This window comes from Mustela erminea, chromosome 15 (genome assembly GCF_009829155.1).
Source record: "Mustela erminea isolate mMusErm1 chromosome 15, mMusErm1.Pri, whole genome shotgun sequence".
In the NCBI taxonomy this organism is placed as follows: domain Eukaryota; kingdom Metazoa; phylum Chordata; class Mammalia; order Carnivora; family Mustelidae; genus Mustela; species Mustela erminea.
Genome location: NC_045628.1, coordinates 27,705,506 through 27,719,595, shown reverse-complemented (window position 1 = coordinate 27,719,595; position 14,090 = coordinate 27,705,506). Strand labels below are relative to the sequence as shown.

General features: G+C 38.6%; 1 pseudogene; it reads right to left on the bottom strand.

The window, feature by feature from the left end:
- Positions 1 to 2,217: 2,217 nt before the first annotated feature.
- Positions 2,218 to 2,629, bottom strand: LOC116574056 (annotated as a pseudogene).
- Positions 2,630 to 14,090: the final 11,461 nt, after the last annotated feature.

Here is a 14,090-nt window from a genome sequence, read left to right as displayed (position 1 = left end):
TGCTCATCATGATAGGCGTACTCTTAATCCCCTTCACCTATTTCATTCATCTCTTATGCCATCCCCTGCTCTGGTAACCACCAGTTTGCTCTCTATAGTTAAGAGTCTGTTTTTTGTTTTGTCTCTTTTTCTCTTTGTTCATCTGTTTTGTTTCTTAAATTCCACACATGAGTGAAATCATATGGTATTTGTCTATCCCTGACGGACTTACTTCACAGCCTTATACTGTCTGGGTCCATCCACGTAGTAAATGACAAGATTTTGTTCATTTTTATGGCTAATATTCCACTGCATATACATATATACCACATCTTTATCCCTTCATCTATTGATGGACAATTGGGTTGCTTCCAAGTTTTGGCTATTGTAAATAATGCTGCCATACACACACACACACACACACACATACATATATATATACATATTTATACATATATATCTTTTCAGATTACTGTTTTTGTTTTCATTTAAGGTAAATACCTGGTAGTGAAATTACTGAATCATATGGCAATTGTGTTTGCAATTATTTGAGGAAACTCCATACTGTTTTCCACAGTGACTGCACCAGTTTGCATTAGAACAACAGTGCGTGAGGGTACCTTTATCTCTACATCCTTGCCAACACTTGTTCATTGTGTTTTTGATTTTAGCCCTTCTGACAGGTATGAGGTAATATCTCATAATGGTTTTGATTTGCATTTATATCTCTGATGATGAGTGATGTTGAGCATCTTTTCATGTGTCTGTTGGCCAACTGGATATCTTCTTTGGAGAAATGTCTGTTCATGTCTTCTGCCCATTTTTTAATTGGATTATTTGGATTTTTGTTTTTGTTTTGCTTTGGTGTTGAGTTGTGTAAGTTCTTTACATATTTTGGATACAAACTCCTTATCAGGTATATCCTTTGAAAACATCTTTTCCCATTCACTAGGTCATCTTTTTGTTTTGTTGATTGTTATTGTGCAGAAGGTTTTTATTTTGATGTCCCAGTAGTTGATTATTGCTGTTGATTTTTTTTCTTGTTTCCCCTGCCACAGGAGACATATCTAGAAAAATGTTGCTACAGTGTTGTCAAGGAATTACTGCTTATGTTCTCTTTTAGGATTTTTATGGTTTCAGGTCTCACATTTTGAGTTTATTTTTGTGTATGGTGCAAGAAAATTCAAGCTTTAAATTTTAAGATGATTGGTCAAATAGCAATAACTAACTGATTCTGGAATCAAAGTTCCAAAAAGAGAGAAAAGAGATTCTTTAGAGGACTTTTAAGCATTTTTGGCCATCTCTCTACCCTGCATTTTCTTCACTTGAACTGCAAGGGAGCTGAGATTTTGGTTTTATACTCTTACTCTTAGGCTCAAGTAGTCAGTACCAGGTAGACTGACACAAATCCAGCTGAATTTGCCTGCCAGGAGTAGAGTGGGGGAAAAAACCCACATAACTGAGAAAAAGACATTGTAGAAAAATGCCTTGCAGAATCTGGAACATCTCATGGATAGTGCCTTTTGCTGAGTTCCGTCGTAAGAAATATCAAAAGCTGCTTTAGATTAGGAGTGTGTTAGGGATGATTCTGGCAGTTAAATGTGGAGTCAAGATGAGAACTTAATTAGGAGGCTTTTTATTTTTATTTTTTAAAAAGATTTTATTTATTTATTTGACAGAGACACAGCGAGAGAGGGAACATGAGCAAGGCAAGTGGGAGAGGGAGAAGCAGGCTCCCTGCTCAGTGGGGATGCGGGGCTCTATCTCAGGACCCCAGGATCATGACCTGAGCTGAGGGTAGACATTTAAGGACTGAGCCACCCAGGGGCCCCTTGGAGGCTTTAAAAAAAAAAAAAATGCCTAAGCCAGTCTACACCAAGAGACAATATCCATTGAGGTATACCGTTGTAAACGTTGAGTCATAAGAATTTTTGGATGCTGTATTACCTGGTAAAATCCATATTAGGTTCAACAGTGGGTGAATAAAAAAGAGATTTTTAGTCCACTTGAAGGGAAAAAGAGAGGGTCCCTTGTATAAGACCAGATGACTAGAGCTGCCTCTGTTGCAAATTTCTAATCTTTGCAAGAAAGCAGCATACACCTCACAGTGTACTAGACAATGCCGCAGCAGCAAACAACCCCTAGATCTCAGTGGCTTTGAGCACAATGCAACAGCACCTTATTTTTTAGTTTACTTATTACTTTTGGGATATTTTTAATGACTGAAACAAACTAGGTCTAAGACCACAGTTTCTGGAAGAACCATTTGTTCTTGCCGGGTCCTGTACCTCTCCTCAAATAAGGACCTTCGCCTCTCTTCGGGCCTTGTCTTTAAGAGCAGGGTCTCTGAAGATATCCTTGTTGACGTCAGTTTTGTCCAAGGGGATATCTGCCAAGTACCATGTGGGCATGAAGTGATTACAGTTATAAACATTCACAAAAGACTTGATCTTTGACTTGTTGGCAATTTTCTTCTTGCTCATGGCAACTATCACTTTGCAGGGATTGTGGTCAATTTCGGCCTCCAGATCATGGCAGTTGGGAGGGTCTTAAGTGCCAGCATCAATGTTCTTCATGAGAGCACTTCGTGCCTGGAGTAACATCCTGCCAGGACCAGCACCACCCTCCTGGGTTTTTTGAGCTTGTCCATCTTGACATCAGCCACTCAAGCCTACAGCAGAAAGCCACAACGTAACTTCATAGTTTACACTTGCCACATGTCCTACATCCTTTGGAGGGCCTCTGCTCATTACAGTCTTTCAGGGACACAGGCTGATGGATGCTTCCTCTCAACACAGGCTTCCATAATCACCAAGGCAAAAAAATGAGAGGAGGAATGTGGTGACTTGTATTCTGGCTCTTAATGCTACTGCATAGAAGAAACATGTGGCACTTCCATTTACATTTTATTGGTCTAAGCAAGTCACACACGAGAGGAAAATAAGATCCATCTGTTTGCCTGGAAGGAGAAAGAAGCAGAACATACCCTAATATCTCCTACAGTCTTTCTGTGCAACAAAATATTTGATTTCAGGCTCATTTTTTTTTAATTTTTAAATTTTTTATTTTTAATAAACATATAATATATATATTTTTTAATTTTTTATTTTTTATAAACATATACTTTTATCCCCAGGGGTACAGGTCTGTGAATCGCCAGGTTTACACACTTCACAGCACTCACCATAGCACATACCCTCCCCAATGTCCATAACCCCACCCCCCTTCTCTCAACCCTCCTCCCCCCAGCAACCCTCAGTTTGTTTTGTGAGATTAAGAGTCACTTATGGTTTGTCTCCTTCCCAATCCCATCTTGTTTCATTTATTCTTCTCCTACCCCCGTAACCCCCCATGTTGTATCTCCACTTCCTCATATCAGGGAGATCATATGATAGTTGTCTTTCTCCGCTTGACTTATTTCACTAAGCATGATACCCTCTAGTTCCATCCACATCGTCGCAAATGGCAAGATTTCATTTCTTTTGATGGCTGCATAGTATTCCATTGTGTATATATACCACATCTTCTTGATCCATTCATCTGTTGATGGACATCTAGGTTCTTTCCATAGTTTGGCTATTGTAGACATTGCTGCTATAAACATTCGGGTGCACGTGCCCCTTCGGATCACTACGTTTGTGTGATTTCAGGCTCATTTTTATGTGCAAAATATACTTGCTCCCACCCCAAGGTTGGTGGGGGGAACCACCAAAAAGTCCCGTAGAGCAATGACACCAAATACAGTGTTGAGGGTATCAAGGGATGTGCTGTAGTCTCTATAGCAGGTCTATAAATGGTGTTTTTTGGTCCAGAGACTTTAGGACTAATGTGGTAAGTTTTCTCTCCTTTACATATCCAACATACAATGACGGTATTGGGTAGAGTAACTGCAGCAAACTTCCCTGCTGAGAAAGATGACCATTGGGAGACACACAGTGAAACAATTCTAAAATCCCATTAGCCAGACATTTTAAGAGCCCGTCCACAGAGAGCGAACTTATAATGGCCCTCTTATAATGTGTGTTCCATTAGCGTAAGCCTCTGTCCATCTCTTTATGTGCTCTATCCTCAGATAGAATGGCTTATCGTTGACAATTTTGGGAAATAAATTGGGGATGCTTACGTCAGTTCTGCCTCTCTTCCTCCTAAGAGTGGACACCTGTTGGGGAGCAGCCATTCACCTGTGTTTGCCCATGATCCTCCTAGCTCTCAGGAGAAATGGTCTGTTCTGATTCAACATTGCCTAGTGGATAAGGTAAGTATGTCGAATACCATGATTCAGAGAGCAGGTATATTTGGCTGCTCAGCTAAGCTACATGCTTAGCTTTTATAATGGATGGTGGTGATATTTTGATTCTTTATCACTGACTTACTTTATTTCTCAGTTTTTTTCAGATGGGAATGATTATGCAGGTTTTTCCCAGAGAATTCAACTGTTGAGTTTTCTATTTCAGAAATTCCAGTTAGCCTCATGTCGGAATGTCATCATCAGTATTTATGTTCTTTTCTCTAATTGCTTTGAACTGTTTATTTTATTCTTTTCATTAATGATTGTTTTTTTAGGATTTTCCATAATGTTGGAAATGATATTTTCACACACACTTCTCTTTCTGTTTTTAATTTTTTTTAGTTTTATAATCATGTTATTTTAGCACTAAATTAATTTTTCTGCAGACTCCTCTTTTATGTTGCTTTGTTGATACTTGAGTATAGGTATGTATTCTCAGTATCTCTCTCTCTCTCTCTCTCTCTCTATATATATATATATATATACTTCTGAGATATGGAAGAGAGATTAGTTAATTTCTGTAGATCTTGAACAATTGAATAAGGAAGATCAGGAAAATAGATAAAAGAGTAAAGTTAATTCCTAGATGTCTGGCTTGAATAATTGGGTGGTGCTGTTCATTGATACAAAGATTTCAGCAGAAGGAAAATATTAACTCCAGAAAAAATTTCTTTTGCACTTTGGACCTGATTATTTTCCCTAGTAACACCTCAGTCCTGAAGAATTAGGAATTTTCACAAGGCAGACCTGACTGGGTAACCTTAGTGGGAGGGAGGGGGACTTAAGAGACATGTAAGCCCTGAGTTTCTAAAGAGATGGTTTCCAGAATGAGAGGAAGCAGTGTTAAAAACTGAGTATATACCCCAACCTCCCACCCCCCGTCCCTTCAAAACCCTCAGATTGTTTTTCAGAGTCCATAGCTCTCATGGTTCACCTCCGCTTCCAATTTCCCTCAACTCCCTTCTCCACTCTAAGTTCCCATGTCCTCCATGCTATTTGTTATGCTCCACAAATAAGTGAAACCATATGATAATTGACTCTCTCTGCTTGACTTATTTCACTCAGCATAATCTCTTCCAGTCCCGTCCATGTTGCTACAAAAGTTGGGTATTCATCCTTTCTGATGGAGGCATAATACTCTATCCCCAGGGGTACAGGTCTGTGAATCACCAGGTTTACACACTTCACAGCACTCACCAAAGCACATACCCTCCCCAATGTCCATAATCCCACCCCCTTCTCCCAAACCCCCTCCCCCCCAGCAACCCTCAGTTTGTTTTGTGAGATTAAAAGTCACTTATGGTTTGTCTCCCTCCCAATCCCATCTTGTTTCATTTATTCTTCTCCTACCCACTTAAGCCCCCATGTTGCATCACCACTTCCTCATATCAGGGAGATCATATGATAGTTGTCTTTCTCTGCTTGACTTATTTCGCTAAGCATGATATGCTCTAGTTCCATCCATGTTGTCGCAAATGGCAAGATTTCATTTCTTTTGATGGCTGCATAGTATTCCATTGTGTATATATACCACATCCTCTTGATCCATTCATCTGTTGATGGACATCCAGGTGGTGGGTATTATAGAGGGCACGGATTGCATGGAGCACGGGGTGTGGTGCAAAAATAATGAATACTGTTATGCTGGAAATAAAAATAAATAAATAAATAAAAAAAAACCCAAAAAAACAAAAAAAACATTTCAGAGACATAGTAGCCAATTGCAGTGTAAAAGTCTTACTCAGAACCTGGTTCAAAACAAGAAAATTTTGAGGGCCACCTGGCGGGCTCCGTTGGTAGAGCATGTGACTCTTGATTTCAGGGTTGTGCATTCAAGCCCCATACTGGGCATAGAGCTTACTTTAAATAAAATTTTGTTTTGAAATAATTTGACACAATGGAGAAAATGTGAACATTGACAGAACACTTGATAGCATCAAGGAATACTTGTTAATATTGCAGGTGTGATGATGGTATTGTGGTTATATCAAGAAAAGTTCCTCTTTCAATAATACTAAAATATTTACAAATTAAAAAAAAAAACTGAGTATATAAACAATGAATCTTGGAACACTGAATCAAAAACTAATGATGTATTTTATGGTGACTAACATAACACAATAAAAAAAATAATTGGAACAGTGACAAAGACAAACTTAAAAAGTTTCAGAAATTTACCTCAGTTTTTAGACTCCTGAATTTCAGTAAAAAGGAATCCCTTTTTCTCCTTATGCTTTCTAATTTGTATATAGGATGACTCCAAGCTCCCAGAATGCGGTACTGTCTAAAATACTATAACTTAGTCACCGGTTAGACTAGTGGGCTAATAGTAGATTCTAGGAGCTATTTATAAAATAGGGAAAATAAGTTGCAATTTCCAAAAAGAAGACGATGGATAAGAAAGCGCTAGTTAAACTGAATGGAAAGATGATAGAGGAATTCAGAAAAAGGTCACATCAAGGTAAGAAGGAAAAATAAGATGAAGGCAACCCGAGAGGAGGGAGGAGGGTATTCCCAGGGTAAAAAGGACAGACTAAAAATTGATGGTGAATGTGTGTGTGTCTGTCTGGGTGCATGTGTATGTATGTAGAGCGAGAGAGTGAGAGCGAGAGCAAGAGAGACCACCAGGAGTGGAAGCGGAATACAGTGAGAAGACAAGACTAACTAGAGAAAAGTCTTCATGGGCAGGCTTGGAAAACAATGATAATAAGACTTACCGAATGTTAGTCTTCTATGGAGAGACTTGTCAGGGGTTCAGATTAATGTAGCGGGTAAATGGGGACATTTTGGTGTGTTCTAGCAGGAGAGTTGTAATGCAGAATTGTTTTTGAATGATGGAACTGGTGGTAGAGTCGTGTGCAGAGCAGACTAACGTTGGGGAATGATGGAAGATGTGGAGAGGGGTGTAGAGGCCACTGGAATCATTCAGAGGGAATGAGACAGGGTTTAGAAAAAGTATGGGAGAAAGAATGAAGACAAGAGGCATTATAAATAAAGAATCATGAACCTGGCACTTAGGATAGCAACGCTTATGGAAATCAATGGCTTGGGGGCAAATCACAGGAAGGTGCTTAAAGAAAAAAAGTCCACACTTTACTGGTATGCCTCCCCAAACCGTGGGGACAGTGGTACCGAGTATGTGCCTAGGAATAGTTAGAGCCAGGGGCAATTCTCTGTCTCTCACTTCCATGTCCTGGACTGAGTCCATTTCTACGAGCTAGAGAACCTGGCCACCCCCAGTGAGGGGAGGCTTTTTATTCCGTATTATAAAAAATCATGTAACAATATTATTGAAAAAGGAAAAGGAAAACAATCATCAATAATCCTATAACCTTAGTGCAGTTATTGGAACTTTTTTTAAAAAAAGATTTTATTTATTTATTTGACAGAGAGAGACAGGGAGAGAGGGAACACAAGCAGGGAGAGAAGGAGAGGGAGAAGCAGGTTTCCTGCTGAGCAGGGAGCCCGATTTAGGGCTCGAACCTGGAACCCTGGGATCATGCCCTGAGCCAAAGGCAGATGATTAACAACTGAGTCACCCAGGTGCCTCTGGAATTTTTTATTTATTTCCTTACCATTGTTTGTAGATTTGTATTTTTTTTGTGGCTATAATTTTAAATTGGTTGTTTTCCACTTCATCAACAACACAGGAATTTTGTGTTTTTTTTGTTTTGTTTTTTTGTTTTGTTTTGTTTTGTTTTTAATATTGTGACATTGTTCCCACACTTAGCTTTTTAAAATGGCTTTTAGGGGGCACCTGGGTGGCTCAGTTGTTCAGTGGTTGCCTTCAGTTCAGGTCAGGATCCTGGGTCCTGGGATTGAGGCCCACGTTGGGCTCCCTGCTTCTCCTTCCGTCTCCCTGCTGTTTCCTCTACTTGTGCTCTCTCTCTCTCTGTCAAATAAATAAATAAATAAATAGATAGATAGATAAATAAATAAATAAATTTAAATGGCTTTTAGATATTCTTTTGAAAGGATAAGTTGCTGGCCACTAAGTGGTTTTTAATATTTAGCCATTTAAAAAAATACTGTTTTGAGTATGTAAATATAGATAGGACCTATTTCCCTTGGATTTTTAAATTCCCATGAGAAGCTAATTGGTAGAAAAATGAATCTAATTTTTTTTGCTATATATTGGCAAACTGCTCTCCAAAGGATTATATAGTGTATGTTGCCAGCAACACTGTGTATGTATATTTTGTCAGCATTGCATTGCTTAATTTTAAAGGCAATAACTAATAATTACTACTAGTCAGAAACTATTATATAATTTTAAAGGCAATAATTATTATCAGGCATAAAATTATACCTCATTGTTTTAAAATACTGCATGTTGTTTGTTACTGGTAAGGACTTGAAATTTTTTTTTAAGATTTATTTATTTATTTATTTAACAGAAAGAGAGAGATCACAAGTAGGCAGAGAGGAAGGCAGAGAGGGGGAAGCAGGATCCCCACTGAGCAGAGAGCTTGATGCAAGGCTCCATCCCAGGACCCTGAGATCATGACCTGAACTGAAGGCAGAGGCTTTACCTACTGAGCCACTCAGGTGCATGGACTTGAATATTTCATTTATGTCCTCCTTGTATTAACTTTTATGTTAATTGCTCATCCATATTTTTGGTCAGTTAACTCTCTGCCTTATCACAAGTTTTTGTGTAGTTAAATCTATTATTTATTTTGTCTTGTTGTTTCTATTATATTTTAACCATAAGAGGTCAACAACTTTTTGAAAAACTGATAAATATGAGTATCTCTTTTAGTGTTCTATGATTTTAGTGGATTTATAGAAGGCAATGTACTCATTGATCCAACAAAAAATATTTTCCTGCATAATTTGAAGGATATCTCCACATTTTTATTTATTATTATTTTTTAACAATATATAATATATTATTTGCTTCAGAAGTACAGGTCTGTGAATCATCAGTCTTAAACAATTCACAGTGCTCACCATAGCACATACCCTCCCCAATGTCCATAATCCAGCCACCCTGTCCCTCCCTATCATCCTATTGTTTCCTGAGATTAAGAGTCTCTTAAAAAAAAAAAAAAGAGTCTCTTATGGTTTGTCTCCTTCCTGATCCCATCTTGTTCCATTTTCCCTCCCTACCCCCCACAACCCCTTGCCCTCATATCAGAGAGATCATATAATAATTGTCTTTCTCTGATTGACTTCTTTCCCTTTGCATAATATCCTCTAGTGTTTGGAAATGGCAGTATTTCTTTCCTTTTTTTTCTGACTGCATAGTATTCCTCTCTCTGTGTGTGTGTGTGTGTGTGTGTGTGTGACACACATACCACATCTTTATCCATTCATCTGTTGATGGACATCTAGGTTCTTTCCATACTTTGGCTATTGTGGACATTGCTGTTGTAGACATTCAGTTGCACGTGCCCCTTCAGATCACTACATTTGTATCTTTAGGGTAAAGACCCAGTACTGTGATTTCTGGGCTGCAAGGTAGCTCTATTTTCAACTTTTTGAGGAACTTCCATGCTGTTTTCAAGAATGGCTGCACTAGCTTGCATTCCCACCTATGGTTTCCCATTCTCCACATCCTCTCCAACATCTGTCCTTTCCTGACTTGTTAATTTTAGCCATTCTGACTGGTGTGAGGTGGTATCTCATTGTGGTTTTGATTTGTATTTCCCTGATGCCAAGTGATGTGAAGCACTTTTTCATGTGTCTGTTGGCCATTTGGATGTCTTCTTTGCAGAAATGTCTGTTGGTGTCTTCTGCCCATTTCTTGATTGGATTATTTGTTCTTTGCGTGTTGATTTTGATAAGTTCTTTATAGATTTTGGATACTAGCCCTTTATCTGATATGTCATTTGCAAATATCTTCTCTCATTCTTTCAGTTGTCTTTCGGTTTTGTTGACTGTTTCCTTTGCTGTGCAAAAGCTTTTGATCTTGATGAAGTCCCAATAGTTCACGTTTGCCCTTGCTTCCCTTGCCTTTGGTGACATTTTTAGGAAGAAGTTGCTGCGGCTGAGGTTGAAGAGGTTGCTGCCTGTGTTCTTCTCAAGGATTTTGATGGATTCCTTTCTCAGATTGAGACCTTTCATTCATTTTGAGTCTATTTTTGTGTGTAGTGTAAGGAAATGGTCTTGTTTCATTCTTCTGCATGTGGCTTTCCAATTTTCCCAACACCATTTATTGAAGAGGCTGTCTTTTTTCCATTGGACATTCTTTCCTGCTTTGTCAAAGATTAGTTGATGATAGAGTTGAAGGTCCATTTCTGGGCTCTTTACATTGATCTATGTGTCTGTTTTTGTGTCAGTATCATATTATATTGACGATGACAGCTTTGTAATAGAGCTTGAGGCCTAGAATTGTGATGCCACCAACTTTGGCTTTCTTTTTCAAAATTCTTCTGCCTACTCAGGGTTTTTTCTGGTTCCATCTAAATTTTAGGATTATTTTTTCCATTTCTTTGAAAAAAAATTGATGGTATTTTGATAGGGATTGCATTAAATGTGTAAATTGCTTTAGGTAGCACAAACATTTTCACAGTATTTGTTCTTCCAATCCATGAGCATGCAACATTTTTCCATTTCTTTGTGTCTTCCTCAATTTCTTTCATGAGTACTTTATAGTTTTCTGAATATACATTCTTTGCCTCTTTGGAGATATATATATTATATATTAGACTGGTTAATAGAACAGAGCCACACACTTGATTTTGAGTGTATTTTGGTCTATTAGAAGAAACTACTCCCCCCAATTTTTTTTTTTAAAGATTTTATTTATTTATTTGACAGAGAGAGTTCACAGTAGACAGAGAGGCAGGCAGAGAGAGAGAGGGAAGCAGGCTCCCTGCTGAGCACAGATCCCGATGCGGGACTCGATCCCAGAATCCTGAGATCATGACCTGAGCCGAAGGCAGCGGCTTAACCCACTGAGCCACCCAGGCGCCCTACTCCCCAAAATTTTAAAGAAAGAAAATCCAGTATATATATATATATATATATATATATATATATATATATATACACACACACACACAAATAAGGTAAACACAATGAAGGGGTGGAATATGACTGTAAAAATGAAAATTAAAAAAGACTTTAAAAAAGGAATTCATAAGAATTTGGTTAAGAAAAAAAGAAGAAAGAATGTGATCAAGCTGGAGACTGGAACAAAGCCATCTGCTAGACTTAGGGTATATTTTGATCTATTAGAAGAAACTGTATCCCAAAATTTTAAAGAAAGAAAAACCTGTATGTATACAAAAAATACCGTTAAATACAATGAAGGGATAGAATATGACTGTAATGGTAGAAATTAAGAAAGATTTTTAAAAAGATATTGATAAGGTAAAATAGTTAAAAAATGTTAAAATAGGAAAGAGGAAAATTTTTTAAGAATAGAATAAGAAAAAAAAAATTAAAAAAAAAATTAACCTTTGAAAGACTAAAGAACCAAGAGAAAAAATCCTGAATTTTATGTGTTGCTTTTTCCTAGCTCTGGAGTTCCACAGTTCTCGTTGATCAGTGAACTTGGTCTTGTCTGGATATTCTTGCTAATTTTCTGAGGGGGGGTCCCGTTTCTGTCATTGTCAAATGTCTTTGTCTGAGGCGGAATTGCACCACCCTTGCCAGGGGCCAGGCTAAGTAAACTGTTCAGTTTGGTTCTTGGTAGCTTTTGTTTCCTGAACGCTTTCCGTAGAGCTTTGGAGGATGGGAATGAAAATGCCAGCCTCCCAGTCTCCAGCCCCAGAGTAGCCAAAAGCTCAGGGCCCTCCTCCTCAGTGCACCCTCAGAGAAAAGCAGTCAATCCCTCCCATCTCCGTGGTCTCTGGCTGCACTCTGAGCTTACCCAGTCTGTGACTGAGCATTTCTATCTCTGCTGCACAACCCCATTTGGAGTCCCAAACCCAGCAGATTCCTGCAGCATGCTCCCACACTGCTCCTCCCAGAGGAGGGCGGTGAGTCTCCCGGGATCTGCTGCTTTTGGGGTCCCTACCTGAAGAACAGTGGCCTGCCTGTGCCTTGGATCACAGTTTAAGGTAATCCTGAGCTGAGAGGCCCCACCTGGGCTCCGTCTCTGCAGTCGGCTTACCTGCTCTGATACCTGGGAGCTCTGCCACATTCAGACACCCCTGGTCTTTTTGTGACCCTGTGGTTCCTGAGACCACACCCTCCCCAAGAGGGTTCCACCCCTGTTTAGCCACTGGAATGATGTCCCTCATTGGAACCGACTTATAAAAGTTCCGATTTTGTGCTCTGCTGCTCTACCGCTCTCCGGAAGCTGGCCCCTCCCTGCCACGGTCTCTCTTTCCTTTTATCACCTTGGATTCACTTATCCATATGTCTTACCTTCCAGAAAGTGGTTGATTTTCTGTTCCTAGAATTGCTGCTCTTCTTCTCTTTGAACTTCTGTTGAGTTTGTAGGTGTTCAGAATGGTTTGATAACTGTCTAGCTGAACTTGTGGGACCTGATGATATTTAGGTCTCCTACTCCTCCACCATCTTGCTTCTCCCCCTCCACATTTTATTTTTGCAAATTTTTTAACCATTATTGCTATGAAAGGTTTTTTAATAATAATCAGAAGTGTCTAGAAATGGGGTGTTTTGCTACTTCTAGAGCAGGGACCATATACTGAATACTGGCCCTATTATAGATGTCAAGTTTCAAATGAGTTGAATTTGGAAGATGTCTTAAGAACTCTTTTGGGGTACCCAGCCAGATCTAGGTGGTAAAGCGTGTGACTCTTGACCTCAAGGTCATGAGTTTGAGCCCCTCCTTAGGCAGACAGATTACTTAAAAAAAAAAAAAAAAAGAAACAAAACAATTTTTAAAAAAGATCTTAACAGAACTCTTTCAAATTTCAAGTTCAGGAAAAAGATGAGTTTAGAAGGGAAATTAAATTGTGTCTACTTGTTTAAGGGAGATTTCCTAAGAAGAATAAATTTTCCCTTACTGTTCAAATGAGTAACAGCAGAGAATTGTGATGGTAGGTAATTTGAAAAAAACAGCAACAACAAACCAACACTAAGCTAATGATTTCTTTTATTTGAAAGCAATTATCTTTCAAAGAGAATTTATTTACCTACAGTCACAAATCAGACTTCTTACAGTTGATTTGATGTTAGTCTTTCTCAAAGACTCTCTTTGAAATGCTCATCATTATCCCCTACTGCTTGATTTGCCACAGAGAAGAGGTTAATGATGTATCTTCTGGGCATTTAGAAAGAAAATTTCTTTGGTCCTCTAATGAATTCTTTCTTTTAGTCAGATACAAACCTCTCTTCAGTGGCAAATGGTACTCAATTGTCCATAATCTGAAGTAGTTCCTGATAGAAATTTGTTACAACCACTTTAAATTCTGTGTTCCGTGCTATTCCTTCATGTCTGTGTTTCCTGTATCTGGAAGCAGATAGTACAAAGATGAGAAAATTTACTCATTGGAGAACTCTATGATATGGGAAGTATCAGTTATCTCTATTCATAAAGAAAAATCCCTGGCTTGTAAGGCTAAGATCTAATCTTTGTTGTCAAGAGAAGAATAGTTTACTGAGCAAACACTTATAATAGAGTACTTGTGTACTGGATATTTTACAACCCTATGAGGTGAGTATTCTTTGAATTCTGATTTTAAGATGGGGAAACTGAGGCTCAGAGAGGTTAAGTAGCTAGCCCCCGTCATACAGCTGGGTAAGTGTCAGAGCCAGGATTCAAGGACAGACAGTCTTGTTTTGGAGATTATATTATCCACCACTAGGTAAGGCCAGAATTAGGAACAAATCTCCTAACTTGTAATTTAGTCCTCTTTACAGTAAACTAGTTAAATGTGTATTCAAACCAGATCCACATTTC